The following is a 17,781-nucleotide window of genomic DNA, read 5'->3' on the forward strand; positions in this document are numbered from 1 at the left end:
TAGAAATGCCAATTTCTAAAGCATTTGCCTAGGCAAGGAACTCCCATTTCCACAAAGGCAGGTATAGGAATCAATAATTCAGAAAATGTTGGCTAGAAATTACCATTCAGCATGCAAAATCAACTCTCCCTACCTCCAGTACACATGCAAGTTCTACGTAAAGCTCAAAAATAGGCCAGAAAAACATTTGGTGTGAGAACATGACTAAACTTGAAGACAATGGGCCCTCCCACTCCCCACCCTATGTAAAGTAACTAAGGTGTACTGGAGACGGATCAACCAACACCCAAATCTGATCGTCAGGTCTACCTCCGGCATATCATTTTAATATCTGGGAACCGCCAACAGATGTTACACAAAACTAGCTGGGCTGTGTTAAGTGTAAATGCATGGAGCTTTTTTTGTTGGTGTTTTTTTGGTGGTTTTTTTTTTTTTTTTGGGGGGGGGGTTGTGTGTGTGTTGTTGTTTTTTTGTTTTGTTTTTTTTTTGGGGGGGGGAGCCATTAAAAAGGAAGGGAAAATAATTTTCACCTGCTCTGTTCTTTAAGAAATTCATATAAAGAGCCACGGGTCAGAGTGTTGGACCTCAAAGGGAGAATGGGAATAAAAGGGAGAGATCAACCAAAGGACTTATGTGCACACATATGAGCCTAACCAGTGGTCAAGGACAATAGCGGGGTGGGGGCATCAGTGCGGGGGGCGGGGGGGGGGGGTTGGAATGAGGGGTTGAGGACAAATAAGTGATACCTTAATAAAGAAATTCATATAAAAGTATTAAGAACTGGAAATATTGCTCTAGTGTTATACTTCTATTTGACTTGTCAGTTATAAAAGACGTTGGACACACATTACTTCTTAGCCAAGTCATTGTCCTTTTCTCACATGGAATCCCGGCCCATTCAAATACTCTGCAATCCTTTCCAGCATTTCACACCACGGCATACATCAGTCATCTAGTTTCTAAACCAAAAGCCAGCTTTCCTCCCTTTTTTTAATCCTCACCCGAGGATATGTTTTAATTGACTTGAGAGAGAGAGGAAGGGAGAAAGAGAAACATTGGTGTGAAAGAGAACCATCGGTTACATCTCATGCACTGCCTGACTGGTGATCAAACCTACAATCTGGAAATGTGCCTCGATCGGAATCGAACCCGCCACCTTTTGGAATAAGGAACAAAGCTCCTACCAACTGAGCCACACTGGCCAGAGCCTATCCTCACTTTTGTTTTGTTTTGTTTTATTAACCCTAATATTTTTTTCATTGATTTTTAGCGTGAATGGAAGGGAGGGGATGAGACAGACAGAAACATTGATGTAAGAGAGACACGTTGACTGACTACCTCCCATAGGTGCCCCAACCAGGGCCAGGGATCGAGCCGGCAACAGAGATATGTGCCCTCAATGGGAATCAAACCTCGAATTCTTCAGTATGAGGACCGATGCTCTATTCACTGAGCCAAACAGCTAGAGTCCATCCTTACTCTTTTTTTTTTAAAATGTATTTTATTGATTTTTTTACAGAGAGAAAGGGAGAGGGATAGAGTTAGAAACATCGATCAGAGAGAAACATCTATTAACTGCCTCCTGGACACACCCTACTGAGGATGTGCCTGAAACCAAGGTACACGCCCTTGACCGGAACTGAACCTGGGACCCTTCAGTCCGCAGGCCAATGCTCTATCCCTGAGCCAAATCGGTTTTGGCCATCCTTACTCTTTATGACTTATTCTGCAGTAACTTGGACTTCTCACTTCTTTTTTTTTTTTGAGATATTTATGTATGCTGGTTTCTGGTATCTAATTATTTTTCCTTTAGTATCTGTCTCTTTTCATTACTGCTAATATACACATTTCCTAAATACAACTGCCTCCCACACTTGTATTTCAAGATTTTTCACCTCTCAGAACTCTATTACCTCCCCCCGCCTCCCCAATGGTCATCCCTTCCCTTTTTACACTGCTGGCTATTACGTAAGAACAGACACCCAAACCAGAAGCTGCAGCCCCTATCTCATCTCTCCCTTTACTCTTCCTTGTCCATGCATTCCACTGGTGGGCCTTTTCCCAGGCACACCTCAGAGGCACACAAATGGGTAATTGTAATCCGAGAAAGCCAATAACTTAAAATCTTTAATAGGCCAATAAATAAATTAAAAAGAATCCTATATAATAAAACCCTACTATGCAAATCAACCGAATGGTGGAACGACTAGGTGCTATGATGAACACTGACCACCAAGGGGCAGAGGCTTAACCCAGTGTGCTCCCACAGGTCAGAGTGCTCCCAGAAGCCAGGTTCTTGGCTGGTGAGCGCAGCAGCGGTGGTGGGAGCCTCTCCCGCCTCTGCAGCTCACTCCCTGCAGTCAGACATCCCCTGAGGGCTCCTGGACTGTGAGAGGGTGCAGGCCAGGCTGAGGAATCCCCACCACCACTCTGTAGTGTACGAATGTGGCGCACCGGGCATCTAGTTTCAACGTAAAAGAAAAGCTTTACAGACTTACATGGTAAGTCTGAGTGCCAAAACAATTTTATATACTAAGAAAAAAAATTTTAATCCAGATTCTGTACAGGTTTCTGATATTTAAGGATGCCCTGTGAGCTTTGAGCAGCTATAAAAGTTGACTTGCCAGTAGTAAGGTGTAGCAAAGGCTAAACTGACTTCCACAGTGCCACTCATGTTTTTCTACCAAACAAGTTAATCAGAACACATACTGTTCTTAGATTTCTGCAGAGGTAATTAAATAACAATTCAATGCCAATTAATCACAGTCAAATAAAAGTGTGTGGGAGAAGAATTCTATACAGATTGGAGGCTATTTAATGGTCAAATACTTGGCAGGATCTTAGTTACACAATGATTAAGCCACACAATGGCCAGGGTGAAGTGAGAGAATCGAAACTCTTGTTCTTCCATAAAAAGACTTCAGACCTCTGTGCATGATATTCTTCCCTTCGCCACTCAGCAGACCGCTAGACTGCATGATTCAGAATGTGCTCAGCTGCTCCTCGGCCCAGGGGCGTGTGCCAGCCCACCTTGGTTCTCAGGCCCGTAGCTAGGCAACTCTTTCCTCTCCGACCGAAAGAGCAAAGAGCTGGACAGTTGACCCCACCTACCTGAAGTGTTTATTCATTCAGAGCAGGGAAAAAAAGAATGAAAAACTCTGAAAGGAACCTACCTTCCACCCAAGGAAGGATAAGCTACAGCCACTTCCCTAGCAGTCGGTGACGGCCGACTATAAAAGCCCTCGATTCACACAACTGACTGTCCAGGAAAAACCCGTTCAAAGTTTTTGGTTTCCAGGACCCACTTTATCTTGGTTCCTTCAAATTAAATGTCCCTTTATAACACAGCTCTCCGTAGGAACCCACAGGTCCATTTTTAAGTGCTGCTGATAAGTCTTTCCATCATGTTTCTCAGGACCCTTCACCTTCCTGCAAATTCATTTCTTCCTATGGGAAATGTAGCGAGAAAAACAACACAGCTCTATACTAGCTGTTTTCTGGGTGGGGGTGAGGGGAGGAGGGGTGCCTACACTAGCACTATAAGCACATCCAGTGTCACGAATGTTGCTATTTTCAAAATGCATTATTTTTACAGCTCACTGCTGATTCAAATCTGAATTAAAGTTTGTACAGTTGGCTGAAAATGGGCTTGATGGTGTTCTATTGCAGAGGCTATCAAGAATTTTATTTGCCTCTCTTTAGAGAGGGGATCCCAGCCTGGCTGTGTTCAATGCTGGGTTGGCATCAGTCTTAGTATACATTTTAAATTAAAATTTTAAAGAGAAAAGAAAAAAACAAACTGTATGTCTCTTTTCAAAACAAAATATATAGGTAATATTTTTACAAAGAGATGTCGTGATACACAAAAAATTTTTCAAAGATATATTACGTCATCGTCTCCTAAAATTGAATTTACATAATCCATCAAAGCTAAATATATGTGACACTGCATTCATGAAAAAGAAACTTCATGAAAAACTTATTACCAAAATGTATTTCACCTTTGCTTGTAAAATGGGCAAAAGGATACAAAGATCCACTTTTATTGGGTCTCACTTGATATATTAATAAATTATTAAATTCATATGCAGATAGGAACAGTGAATGTAGGATACACTATATATTTGTTATCTTAAAAAATATATAAACTATGAATCAAAACTTCAGTTGTAACAAAATCACATAAGAATCAAGCATGAACTAACTGACTTTAGTTATGAATATTAAAAGCCTATTTCTGTGACTCCCTCCCACAAAAGCCACGTTTTGTCTAGGCTGCTACAACGCAGTCCGTACGAACATAATGATACCAGCCCTGTGTGCACATGTTTCTCAGCAGACTGGGACACATGGTGATTCGGAGAAGGGGGAAAGTCACACTGCCTCTGTACACAAATATACCATAGCAAAACAAATTTTCCTGAAATACAAGCAGTTTTACAGTCCATCAAAGTGGTGCCCAAAAGTAGATTTATTCGCATTAAGTGCTGACAGTAACGAAACATTTCAGTGGTAAAGTACATTGTAACCCAATCATCAAATCAATAAAGTCATTAAAAATAGACCCCATTCTTCTAGAAAATGATGAGCTTAAAGGAAATTAAAAAAAAAAAAAATCTTTGGTCGAACCAGAGAATGTATCTCCAACACAGCTGACAGTTACTGATCTCGCCCCTCTCCTCTCCCGTGTGCCTACAAAGGAACGTCTTTGCATTTCTTATCTTTCTTCATGTGTATTTAGCCATGTAAACTGCCATAGAGCAATTCCAGCTTCTCCACAGGAATCCTCTAAACACAAATAAGAAAACGTGCCTTTTTCTTCTTCTTCTTGTAGGCCCCAAACTGACAGAATATTATCACTTTTGTAGACTCTTGCAAGTCGGCCCCGTGGTGTTGGGCAGAAATGTGCTGAGATTATAATATCCATTTATCTAACCAGACAGCATGTAACAAAATTCAGGTGGGGTGCTTGCCGCCTAAATTAAGTTACTACTTGAAAAAGACTTCTTTATGCCAAGCCTGTCAAAAGGAAAACAGGAAAGGAGTGAAGAAACTAAATAAATCTAAACACGAGTTGCATTTGATCTAGTTTTCAAGTGTGGGATTAAAAAAGAGGAAGCGTGCCAAGGAGATGGGACAAGAGAAGACTAGCAACAAAGAAAGCTGCACTCGGAGCCCAGGACCCACTCAGCCAGCTCCCGGGGCAGGGCCCTCCAACTGCTCCAGGGGCCTCGCACTTGCTGACACTAGGACTGGTGCCCAAAGCCACCTCTATGACCTACTCTAGAAAATAGAGGATTCAACCACCTTACACCCATTAAGATGGCTAATATCAAAAACAGAAAAAGCAAGTTCTGGTGAGGATGTGAGAAATAGGAACTCTGTGGGAATGTAAGATGCTGTAGCCATTGTGGAAGGAGGTGTGGTGGTTGCTCAGAAAGTTAAACATAGAATCATCATATGATCCAGGAATTCCACTTCTGGATATATACCACCTCCTTCCCCCCTATCCCCCCCGGAAGGAAGGAAAGAAGGAAGGAAGGAAGGAAGGAAGGAAGGAAGGAAGGAAGGAAGGAAGGAAGGAAGGAAGGAAGGAAGGAAGGAAGAAAGAAAGAAAGAAAGAAAGAAAGAAAGAAAGAAAGAAAGAAAGAAAGAAAGAAAGAAAGAAAGAACACCCATGTTCATAGTGATATTATTCACAATTGCTAAGACATGGATGGACCTTGAGGACATTATGTTAAATGAAATAAGCCAGTCACAAAAGGATAAATAATATGTGAAATTAAGGGAAATTAAAAAAAAAAAAAAATCTTTGGTCGAACCAGAGAATGTATCTCCAACACAGCTGACAGTTACTGATCTCGCCCCTCTCCTCTCCCGTGTGCCTACAAAGGAACGTCTTTGCGTTTCTTATCTTTCTTATAAGGTACCTAGACAGTGAAATCCACAGAGAAAGAAAGTAGAATGGTGGCTGCCAAAGGCTGGAAGACGGGCATGAGGGAGTTGGTGTTTAAAGGGTACAGAGTTGCCATCTGGAAAGAGGAAGAATTCTGGAGATGGATGGCAGCGACAATCATACAACAGTGTGAACGTACCTAATGCCATTGAAGGTGGGTTTACAAATGGTTGAGACGTTAAGTTTCATGTTATGTTTTTCTCATCACAATTTTTAAGGAAAAGAATTCAAACTCTAAAAATCCATCCTACCTTGTCACACGTATCTATTCCTGGTGACCTTATTAGAAGGTTTAGCTCGGTGTGGACACTTAGCACCCATGTGTTAAGGCCAAAGAGGGGGTGCCTGTTGTGGCAGCCGCCACCTCTTCACAATCCCGCTGTGGAAGATAACAGACTTGTGCATATTTGGGGACCAGGACCAGAGTCGACCAAGCACCCCCACAAACTGTCTCTCAGTAGGATAAGCAGAGCAGAGTGAAGATGAAGAACATCTGTTGGGGTGGAAATGAGCAAAGGAAGAGGCTCCTGCTGATGGCAGAGTGGTACCGAAAAGACACAAATGCCACCTGCCACAGGATGAGGTGGAGAGTAGAATGTGTTGACATTTTAGTCTGCAAAGCATTGGTTGACCTTTAGAAAATGCTACAGCAATTTACCTTTCTCTAAAGTATTTTACACAATCAATTTTCTTGACCTCCCCCCCTTTCCCCTTGTCCACTCCCCCAACATCTTGAAAAAAACTTTCCACTAAAGATGCAGAAGATCAATAAAAGTGGAATTCAGTCCTAATGGATGACATGGCTAAATCAACACAACGCAGATTCATCAAAAGCCTCCCATTCACTACTATTTCAAGTCAAGGACAACAGCCCCATCGGAACCCAATAAATAGTACCTAGTGTCTTCAACACCCGAAAACACAATGAAGGGCCTTTTTGGGGTGCTAAGAGCCAGTGCCTTTTGTGAATGTACACAACCTAAGAAAGGAAAGCTAACAGGTGATACCAAAATAAAACAAAAGTAGATATGCCTGGAAGAAGAGAGTGAAGTACAGATCCCTCTTGACTAAGAATGGGGTTATGTTCCAGTAAACCCAAATTCAGTTGAAAATATTGTAAGTTGAATATGCATTTCATACACTTAACCTGCTAAACATCATAGTTCAGTCTACTAGTCTACCCTAAATATGCTCAGAACACTTATAGTAGTCTACACTTGGGCAAGTATCCTGAGTGTCATCTCAAAGGGTAGCTGTTGGTTGGAACATTGTCCCATACACCAAAAGGATGTAGATTCAATTCCTAGTCAGTGCACGTACCTAACTAATGTTGCGGGTTAGATCCTGGTCAGGGCACGTACAGGAGGCAACCAATCAATGTTTTCTCTCTTTTTTTTTCTCTCTCTCTCTCAACCAAAATCAATTTTTTAAAAATTGTCTTCCTCCTCTTCTCACCAGAAGCATTTTGTAGATATGATAGGACATCAAACATAAAACATAATACCCCCAAAACACTGCCCGCTGTAGTTTATCCTCATGTTTGAATGGCTGAACAGGAGCTGTGCTCACTGCCACTCTCCGGAGCATTGTACCACATATCACTTTCCTGGGAAAGATCACAATTCAACATCTGGAAGAACTATTTCTACGGAATGCAATTACTTTTGCACCATTGTAAAACTGAAGCATCATAAGGCAAACCACTGTGAGTTGAGGTAGGTCTGTCTGTATGTACCTTCCTCTGCACTTCCAGGGATGTGTCTTGGAAATGAAAAGGAAAGATAAATATATCACTGGGTCTATGAAGGTGGAGATGAGCTAGTCTCAGTCTAACGAATGAAAATACCATGGAATATTCTAGAAAAGGGTACACAGAAACATGTGTTGAGGGAAGTACATGAGGCCCACTTAAGTGACAGCAAAAAGCTTTTGAAGCTTGGTGGTTAAGAAGAGGAAAGAATCCTTCAATCCAATGTGGGGTGTACATGTAGGTGTGGGGAGGCAGACAGGGATGATGGTCAAAAGACCAGCAGCAAGGGAAGCAACACAAAAAGGCAATGTCACACATGGACTACTCCCAGGACATTAGGGCCTGTCTTTCAGGATATATGTAACTGACTTAGCTATAACTACACCTTTTTATTTATTTTTTTTGGGGGGGGTGCACGAAGTGCCTTAAATAATTAGTCTAGAATAAGAAGACACCTGAGACACCTACCCCCAGTGGTCCATTACATGGAAGAAAGCATATGACATCTGCTTTAATTTATAAAGGCAATACGTAAAATCATTAACTAATGTGTGTTTTTACCACAATAAGAAAAAGACATTAGTTAACTATTTACTCCCTTATGCAGAATCTGTTCAGAAACGGCTTAATACAACATAGTAGAAGTTATAGGTCAGATCAAGAAACTCATGATTCAGCCCGATGGGTTGGCCCAGTGGTTGAGTGTCAACCTATGAACCAGGAGGTAATGGTGTGATTCCCCAGTTAGGGCACATGCCCAGGTTGTGGGCTTGATTTCCCGTAGGATGTGTGTAGGAAGGAGGCAGCCAGTGAATGATTCTCTTGTCAACATTGATGCGTCTATCTCTCCCTCTCCTGTCCACTCTGACACACACACACACACACACACACACACACACACACGAGTCATGTTTCAATCACTGGCATCCTTTACCACTTAGCACCCACTAGGAGATACTAGCATGATTCTGAACACTAGGCTATTTTAAACTGTTTCTATTTCGCTCATAAAACACTAATTTTTTCCAGACATAACTTTAGACAAAATTGATTACATAGAAAAATGGTTCGATAATTTTATAGTTAAGGAATAGCTAAGCTTTTATTATTGAGAAAGGAGATGTCAAATAAAAAACAAGCCAACAAAAAGGCTAGGTAACTCTGGCCAGATGGTGGCATTTCTGAGGGTGTTCCCAGCACGAATGGGGAGTGCAAGAAGCACAGGCCAACCTCCATCCTTCAAGTCACCGACTACAAAGCTGGATTCCTCAGGAGAGATCCAGCCTCAAACTGAAGGCAACAGGTTCCACTCTGAATACACTAACTTGGAGAAGAAAGAACTCTATCGCCCTTTGAGCTAAATGCACCTCCTTTCAAATTTCTCACCTCATGGTGGTCAACATGCTGAGGAGAACTGAGGGAGTGGAGAGCAAACACCTGAAGATGTAATGAGTCACTGGGAGTGCCTCAGAGCAAGCCTGCCCAACGCCCGCCCTGCAAACACCGTGCCCGGAGAACACCGTACATCACTAGAAGTGTGAGCTGTACTTCTGGAGAGGTGGACCCAAGGGGTGGGCCAGGGGTGAAGGAAAGGAAAGCAGAGTCAAGATGTTACTTTGTATGATTCCTTTGTGTGCACCACTCTGGACAGGCACACAGGAGGTGAGAGGGTCTATTTCTCAAGGCCATCATATCACCCACCTGCTGTCCATCCCCCACACCCACCTCCACCCTGCCTCTCCCCCCTGCCCCCAATCCCAGCCAGAAGAGAAGGACTGCAATAAGGAGTTGAAGCAAGAAGATACCTATTGATCATTAATCAGAGATGCAATAAACCAAATCCATAATCCTGAGAATATTCAGGTAGGAACATCAAAGAAGGCCAACTGTGTTTGAGACTCTTACTCAGAACAGAAGAACCTTCCGCAAGGACCTGGCTCTGGCCGACTCTGTCAGGATTCCACTGCCGAGGCCATGTCCTCTCTCAGAGATATTAGTCCTAGGGCAGTCATTTACTAGTACAAAAAGTCTTGCTGTTTTCCACTTAAACAGTAGCCATTACATTATTTTAAAAGCAATATCAAAATAAAACACATACTATTAATGAGCAGTCTTCAAAGTCTATGTGGTAGAATTCATCTTGAAGGAAGCAGGAGAAATACATAATTCCCATGTTTTAAGGACGAAATAACAGAAACTTCAACAATAAAACATGGAAGGCCTGGCCAAGTTGATCAATTGGTTAGAGTGTCATCCCAATACACCAAGGTTGCAAGTTCGATCCCTCGTCAGGAACATACAAGAATATCTATCTACCTACCTACCTACCTACCTACCTATCTTTCAAATCAAGCAATTTAAAAAAGAAATGCATGCTTGATTTGGTAGCACATATACTAAAAAAAACAAAAAAACAAAAAAAAAAACCCACACACAATAAACTAGCAATGTCCCCAATGTTTTTGTGCCATAGGAAGGTTTCAGGTGACTCTCCACACTCAGCAGAGAGGAAGGACTCCAATTTAGACAGGTTTTTCACGGGGTTCTTCAGTCTCCATCCAGAACATTCCTCAAACACGCTGTGGACAGTAAGAGCGCTCGCTTGGTTCTTTTAGCATAAATCTTTTAGGGACTAGCCTAAAGTGCTGCAAAGAGTCCATAAGACGCTGGTCTTTGATCTTTGTGGCTTTGCCATGTATGTTTTTAAAATTTCTGGAATGCACCCAGGGAGGCAAACTGCTTGACAGAAAACACTATAAATACCCAAATAAATGCATACATACATACAAACATCTGGAACCCTGATTAAGCACCAAAGTTTTATTTTATTTATTTCAGGGAATGGGGTGGCGGGAAGGGGTACCACTAAACAGCATTTTTATTTTTACAGAAAAATGTCCTATTCTTTCTTTATGATAAACCCCCTCTGACACTAATGAAACTTTCAAAACGCTCAAGTCTATAAGTCTCCAAAGTGAGCCTCTGTAGCTGCTTCCTGCAACTTAAATGCTATTCCAGAGTCAAACGTTACTGCAATTCACTTTTTAAAATAGCTAATGGTAGGTGTATTACTGGAAAAGTTACCCGTTGTTTATAACAAAAACAAGTTATTAAAGCAATATATTAATTTCCGTGGGAGTTTCCAGTTAAATGTGCACAAGTACAGATTTTAACCAACGTGCAATACTTTTCTGGATTAAAGGTATAATAAGAAACATTGGTTTCCTCCTCTTTGTGAGGCACTTTGAACCGTGAGAAAGCAGCATTTGCCAGTTATCCCCAATGCAGTTAAGTTAATACCAAAGAAACAAATGGCCACAAGCCACGTGGTCAAGTATAAACCACATAGTTACAAAACTTATGTCTTAACATCCAAAATATCCCATTCTGAGGTCCTTCAATGAGACCAAGCTTTGGCATTCACAGGTAGTCGTGTGATCAAGTCTCTTACCAAACAGAAAGACTTCCTACTGCTTTAGGAGGAATAGAGTTAAAAATCTTCCCTCGCCTGGCACGATTCCATCTGGATGGCTCTGTGGAGACCCTTCCCATCCCTCTAGCCCACACTCACTCCATTCCAGCCTTCTTTCCCTGGTTTCCAGGGCCAGCATCACCCAATGCAAACACCCATTCCCACTTCCTGGATAACCCGGACTCATTCTCTGGTCTGGTCCACCAGAGAAGCTCTATCAGCGACCCCTCCTCAAACTTGCTTAGGTGACCTCAAACTGCACCTGGTCCCCAGGGCCTCTCCCTCCACAGTGCCCACCACACCACACTTCTTTGGGCCCCAATGTGACGTCACGCAGAAGACACGTATGTCTGGATGACACCATATCTGACTCATGAGAGGGCTCCGTAAGTGTATCTCAACAGGTGGATGGGAGATGAAGGGAATATGTTTCGAAACTGGCATTTTCAGTATTTTCCCTTTTTAGAAAACAGACATCATGAGAACTTCATTCTGAAAACCGAGGACAACATAGGCACTGACCACCCAAATGAGCGATGCAAGAGTTCCCCAAAGGTTGGTGTTGATAAAAGGTAGCAGGGGGGAAATAATCACGAGTCACATTCAAAACAAGAGGGAACATTTCAGCATGTTCCTGTGGCAGCTGCAACCCAGAAACTTGGCCCTGAGACAAAGGGATGAGGGCAGGCTGTGTGGGAGGTGGGCGAAAATACCCCAGCTCCAGGAGCCTCCCCTGCCTGGGACCCCCACAGCCCACACCGCCGAGCAGGGCTGTGAGTGCTTAGAAACAATGCCCACATTTATATGGTTCCAGTCTGCCTCCACTTTAAGAAAGCTGGGTTTACAGAAATTGTTTAAACTCAAAAAAAAAGTAAAAAAAAAAATACTAGTATTCATTTTTCTCTTCAGCCTAAGTTCCTTCTGTGCAGCTTGAAGATTATTAACCCGTGTTGTATTAAATGGCACTGCCCTACTGGGCTCACACCTGCACAATGCCCCATCTCGACTTTGGTGCAAAATATTTGAGTGGTTGATCACATCAATTCTGATATGGGCGTTCATAATTACCATGCCCTCCCTTGGCAACAGATCAGATTACTCCGTGCTGACATCCTGGCCGTTAGGGCTCATTCTGATCTATTCTATGACCCATTACCAAAATTAGATTCTATAAGTCGCTTGGACTATACCAGTGGTTGGCAAACTACGACTCGAGAGCTATTCACGGCTCTTTGGCCCCTTGAATGTGGCTCTTCCACAAAATACCAGGTGCAGGTGCACACGTACAGTGTGATTGAATCTTCGTGGCCCATGTGCAGAAGTCGGTTTTTGGCCTGGGAGAGTCTATTTTGAAGAAATGGCGTTAGAAAACTCAATCGGCCAAAGAGCCGCATGTGGCTCGCGAGCCGCGGTTTGCTGACCACTGGACTATACCATCGCCCCATCTCTCCCAATGCTACTCAGAGCAATTGCACGTTCACAGCCTTCCCCAGATTCTCCTTCTTCCCCAGTCTCTCCTCACCACGTTGTCGACCACTGAAAACCTGGTGCTCTCCCACCACCCTGCACAATGGGTTCACTCACTAAAGCTCCATATTTCCTCAACTGTGGGGGGAGGCTGCCTCCATTCTCCTGTTTCACTTAGAGGAGAGGCAGTCCATGGGCCTCCACAGGCTCTAAATGAGAAACAAGATAGTCTAAAGCAGGGATGGGGGACCTTTTTCTTAGCCAAAGGCCATATGGATATTTACAATATAACTAGAGGCCCAGTGCATGAAATTCATGCAGGGGGCACGGGGTGTGTGATCCCTCAGCCTGGCCTGAGCCCTCTCATAATCTGGGACCCCTGGGGTACAGTCCCCGGGCCTGGCCAGCGATTAGGGCCTATAAGGGCTTTCCTTCCCCCTGGCTGCAGGTAGTTGGTCCTTCCCCTGCCGCTGCCACTGCTTGCCACCTGTGCAGTGCTGCCCCCTCCTCCCCTGCCACCGTTCGGCTCCATTTTCTGGGTGAGATCGCTTGACTGGCTTGGGCCTCCCTCTGCGGGGCGATCGCTGGCCGGCCCCACATATCTGCCACAGTGTCACTGGCCGGAGGCCTGGGCCTCCCTCTGTGGGGTGATTGATTACGGGGACCCCAGATCGATCACTGCACAGCGGATGCCCCACCAACCCGCCACTGGCCTGGTAGCCTGGGCCTCCCTCTTAGAGGCAATTGATCACAGGGCTCCACGATCGATTACCGCACAGAGGGAGGCCCCACCCACAGAGAGGCCCCACCCACCTGCTGCAGTGCTGCCGGCTGGGTAGCCTGGGCCTCCCCCTTTGGGGCAATCATTCATGGAGGCCCCCCTCACATTGATCACCCCACCGACTTGTGGCCTGGGCCTCCCTCTTTGGGGTGATCATCGTAGAGCCCCCTGCCCCCACAATCGCATGAAACCCATCTTGGCTGGCCTGGCACCAGTGCGTGTTACAGTGAGGTCATCCAGATGTTCATTCTGCTGGATGTTCCCCAACCTTGCTTTAAAGAAATAAGTTGGAGAAGATGTGGAGAAAAGGAAACCTTCATGCACTGCTGGTGGGATTGTAAACTGGTGTAGACTCTATGAAAAACAGCATGGTGGTTTCTCAAAAAATTAAGAATCGAGTTACTAGATGACACATGATCCTTCTGGGTATCCACTAAAAAAAAATTGAAAATACTTAAGTCATAAAGACACATATACACTATATTCATTGCGGCATTATTCCCAATAGCCAATGCATGGAAACAACCTAAGTGTTATTTGATGGACCACTGGATAATGAAGATGTGGTACACTTATAAAATGGAGTGCTACCCAGGCACAGAATATAATGAAATATCCTCATTTGCAACCATGTGACTGGATCCTGAGAATATCATGCTAAGTAAAATAAGTCAGACAAAAAAAGGACAAGAATCATGACTTCATTCATATGTGGGATAGAAAGCAGAAAGCAACAAACAAGCAAACAAAAATTCACAGACACACATAACAGTATGGTGGTAACCAGAGGGGAGAAGAATGAAGGAGGTAAAGAATGTCAAATACATGGTAAAGGAAGGAGATTAGACTTAGGGTGGTGAGATGCAGTGTAATATACCAACGTTGTATTATAGAATCATACACCTGAAGCTTACATAATGTTATTAACCAATGTTACACCAAGATATCCTAATAACAAGGTATGGACGGCCAGAGGAATGTGCCTGTGTATTCAGTCCTGATGGGGAACTAGGACTTTTCTCTTGCACTGGCACACAAGACAACCAGCAAGCCTTCTCAGTCATCTAGGCTACCAAAGCCTACACCAGCACAGTGGCCCTAAGAATCAACATGCACAGAGTAACGGCCTTCCACGCATTCTTTCAAAAACCTAAGAACTAAGGGAAGTGGAGAAGGGCTTGAAGAAGGTTTGAAACCTTAAGGAAATCCTTTAGCTGAGCTTTTAAGACAATCAGAAATTCTAAATAGACAGGACCTGTAAACATATCCGTCCATCATTCCTGGTAAAACCCAGCCGATGCATTTGCAGGAATATTCTTGGCCTAGTATTTGTGGATTTCCATGACTAATTTTAGCAAGCTAGTTCTTCCCCCTTTTCCTCCAAATCATATTCTAGAAAGCATTACCATCACTCCCAGGGTATGTCTGCTATTGTAACCCACACGAACACTTATTCATCTCCTAAGAGCTCTACTGCACAAGCTTTTCACGCATATTAGGGGAAAATCAGGCTTCTGCAGGACATCAAAGTTCTTTCAGACCATGACCTTAACTGTGTTCCTTATCAGCATTTGCAACTTGGTGGCATTAAATAATACTCGTGTAGGCTAGAATGAAGCAAAACCCTGCAGGATCCCAAGCAGTAGGGCAGTCAGGGACCCCACAGGCTATAGGTGAAAAGTCCTGTGCTCATCACAGAAAGGTTTCCTTATAGCTGAATACACCCACAAGTCATAATTCTGAAATTCCAAATATTTACTTCAGAAAGGAAAGAGAGTTTTAATTCCTCAAGACATTAGGACTTGCAAGCCACAAGCATGCTCAAGGCCGAATGGGCCCAGCTCTCGAACACCCTGGGATGCCATCAAACCGAGATGCCGTCAAAACGTTAACAGAGGAGAGTCCAAGGAAGTTTTTCTTTTCTCAGATCAAAACAAATTATTCCCTATCTTTAGAGTTTTTTGGTTAATTCACTTTTTACCTAGGTCTCAGGTGCATTCTTTATCACTCTCAAACTTGGCAAAAAATAAAAAAAACAAAAAATAAAAAAAAAACAAAGTTTCCCAAAAAGTCAAAGAATTTAAGATCCATCTGAGATGCACAAGGATATACCACGTGAGCGAGAAATGTCCATCGAACCGGCAACCCTTCAGTACAAGGAATGGCCCTCCAACCAACTGAGTCACTCTGTCTGGGATGGTTCTTTCATTTCCAGTTACAAGCATTCCAGTTACAATGGTTCACACAAGAAAACCTATGGAACCAGCAACCCTTCAGTACAAGGAATGGCCCTCCAACCAACTGAGTCACTCTGTCTGGGATGGTTCTTTCATTTCCAGTTACAAGCATTCCAGTTACAATGGTTCACACAAGAAAACCTATGGTGACAATAAGAAGAGGACCAGGCAAGGCACAGGCATCTCTGTGGACCAGCTCCAGGGAAATGAGAGACTGCAGCAAATTTCTTGTTGCTATGGAAGATGAAATGAGACAATGGAAATGACAATATTTTGATAAGCTGAAATTATCAAATTTATGATATTGCTATAAAATGACAAGACATGGGGAAATATTCCAAATTTATTATACTTCCAGCTGATCTTTCCAGTTTGCCAGGAAATCTACAATGAAAGCATAATATGCTAATTAGACCAGACGACCTTCCAGATGAAGGCGGGGCTTTGAGGGAAGCCCGGGTCCGGCTGCCAGAGGGAAGCTGGTGCCGGCAGCCAGGGGAAGGAAGGCGCACTCTTGCACAAATTTTGTGCATTGGGCCTCTAGTGAGATTATTACTGTCACAGATGAAATCTGTCTTATGCAAGAGATTGCTTAAACATGAGAAGGTACATGAAAACTAGTAAAATAATCCTCTAACATCTTTACAAACAGCTCAGTTTTGGTTCTCTTCTGCTTTTATCTATCACATTATTTCCAGGCAAGTTCTGCAGGATGATAGAATCGCTGGCAGGTATCAAACTAGTAAGCACTGTTTTCATTTAGGTCTCTCCGCCCAAATCTATGTATTTCTTCATAGAGCTCAATGCTACTATTACACCCAGCCAATAATGTATGGCACTTAAATTGTTAGTTTATTAACACTAATTGGGGAGTCTATATAGAAGAGTTGTATCTGTTTTATTAGATTTATTATTCCTTTAACTGTGTTACAATTATACTAACTAACCACAGATTTCATTTTCTTCTCAGGCTGCTTTTAACCACATTTAGCCCAAGAGGGAGTTTTAAATTATCAAGATGCCCATCTGATAAAAATGCACAAGGTCTGCCCGGAATTACCTGGAGTGAACAAACCACGGAATGTCTCTAAAAATATCCCATGAATAAAATTTGAAGGTTCTACAATCTAAAACTGCCTTAGGTCAACTTTAACTTTCACTTGTGAAATTTGTCATTTTTCATGCTTTAAAAAAAAAAAGAAAAGTGAAACAGATAGAAGTTCTACATTTGACCAGTTATGGCATATAAAAAAAAATATAATAGGTTCTTGTTACTCCAAGGTAGTATATCCATACTTCCCTGGACTAATCCCAATTTTCTATTTAATTAGAACTTATTTTATAAAATTTCAAACTGTCTTTCCTTAATTACCCAATAGACCTGCAATAAACTTCAGCCGTATCATTTTCAAGCAAAAAGCAAACCAGATGTTTGGTACATGCAAAATTGAGCTCTCATTGTGAAACCAAGTTAAATTAAAATGCACTCTGGGGTGAAGCAAAGCCTCAATGAAAACAAAAACAACACAAGCAAACAAACAAAAAATGCTGTTTGATTTTTTTTTGTGGCTTGTTAGTCTTGGTCATTTACCTGTTTTTCGTTGGGTCTGAGAAAACACACAGGTCCACCCCAACTCCCTGCTATTTTATCAAAATTTGCATATTCATTTGGATTTTGTTTAAAAAAAAAAAAGTGGGGGGGCAGGGGGTGTGTGCAAAAAAAACACCAATACTTATCATGGCACCTGGTTAAAAAATCATTCAATATCAGCTATTTGCTTGGCACTGTTTCAAATGCTTTACATATATTAATTCTCACACACATAAAGATGCTAGGACTATTACCATACTATTATCGCCTACCCCACCCCAATAGTAGTGTTCAGGGCTGGAATGCACATTCAGGAGGGCTGATTCTAAAGTCTGTTGTCTTTTTTTTTTTTTTTTAATATATATTTTATTGATTTTTTTTTACAGAGAGGAAGAGAGAGATAGAGAGTTAGAAACATCGATGAGAGAGAATCACCGATCAGCTGCCTCTTGCACACCCCCTACTGGGGATGTGCTCGCAAGCAAGGTACATGCCCTTGACCGGAATCGAACCTGGGACCTTCCAGT

The 17,781-nt window shown here is 42.7% G+C and overlaps 1 protein-coding gene across 3 annotated transcripts in view; it reads right to left on the reverse strand.

Annotated features, from left to right (window-relative positions):
- Positions 1-17,781, reverse strand: part of ABCC4 (ATP binding cassette subfamily C member 4) — a 214,081-nt gene that overhangs the window by 82,109 nt on the left and 114,191 nt on the right. The gene's annotated exons all lie outside the window — the stretch shown is intronic.

This window comes from Pipistrellus kuhlii, unplaced genomic scaffold, assembly GCF_014108245.1.
Source record: "Pipistrellus kuhlii isolate mPipKuh1 unplaced genomic scaffold, mPipKuh1.p scaffold_m20_p_3, whole genome shotgun sequence".
NCBI classification, from domain to species: domain Eukaryota; kingdom Metazoa; phylum Chordata; class Mammalia; order Chiroptera; family Vespertilionidae; genus Pipistrellus; species Pipistrellus kuhlii.